The sequence below is a fragment of the Arachis ipaensis genome, chromosome B03 (genome assembly GCF_000816755.2).
Source record: "Arachis ipaensis cultivar K30076 chromosome B03, Araip1.1, whole genome shotgun sequence".
In the NCBI taxonomy this organism is placed as follows: domain Eukaryota; kingdom Viridiplantae; phylum Streptophyta; class Magnoliopsida; order Fabales; family Fabaceae; genus Arachis; species Arachis ipaensis.
Window position 1 is genome coordinate 82,979,598 of NC_029787.2, and position 1,226 is coordinate 82,980,823.

A 1,226-nucleotide genomic window follows, 5' to 3' on the forward strand; every position below is an offset into this window, starting at 1 on the left:
AATAAGAGGAAGGTGGTTGGCGCGCGAAAATGGCTATGTTACGCAAAGGAAGATGCAGCAGAGGGAAAATGTGTGAAAGCAGTGAGAGCGAAAGGGGAAAGAAGCGTTGTGTTGTGGAGTGTAAGTGTGAAAGTACCAAATCATCCTCCAATCCTCCATGTTCTGCGACTGCAGTGAGGAGGGCAGAACTCAACTATGCTCATTCAGGCGCGTGTTACACAGTGCACCCCCCAAAAGAATAACATAATGGGAAGTGTTACCCACAAAGTAAATTTTGTGATTTGTAATTATTAATTAATTATTATTAATATTTTTAATAGTATAAAATGTTATAAAATAAAAGATATATATAAAATAAAATTGTATAAATAGAAGATTTTAGTATTAAAATAATTAGTTCAATAATAATTTATATATATATAATAAAATTATATGTTGTATTGTGTATATATATACAAAGATAGAAAGAAGTATTAAAAATAAAGAGAGAGAATCGCATTTGTTTATTGTTACAATCTCAATATAATAAAGATGATTAATATTGCTATTAATATTATATGTAAAGAGTAATAGAAAATAGAATTTAAAATACTTATAAAATAAAAGAAGAGAAAGAATTATAGTAAAAATATAAGGAGAAGAGTATTTGATTGCAGCATAAAAGAGGATTGATTTATTATTATTTGCTTGTGTATGAAAAGAAAGGGAGAATGGTATTTTTTGTTCTGTTACATTCACAGAGGTTCACCTCCTATTTATAAGCTTATGGAAGGGATATTGTCAACCTTCATTTATTTCATTCTCTTTTGAGAATGTAAACTTTATATAGGAAATGGGCATCCACGTCCCATTCCTATCACAACACTCCCCCTTAGATGACCATTTAGGATTATTGCCTCATTAAAACCTTACTAAAGAAAACCCTGTGGGAAAAACCTTAGTGAAGGAAAAAGAGTACAATATCCTTTGTGATTGGGACTGCCTCATTAAAAACCTTGTCAAGAAAAACCCAATGGGAAAAAACCTGACCAAGGAAAAAAGAGTACAGTCTCCCCCTCTTGCCGACATCATTTAACGTCTCGAAATCGGCGCATCCCAATCTCATGTACCAATCTTTCAAAGGAGGATTTTGGGAGTGACTTTGTAAATAAATCTGCCAGATTGTCACTTGAACGGATCTGTTGGACATCAATTGTCCCTTGATTTTGAAGATCATGAGTGAAGAA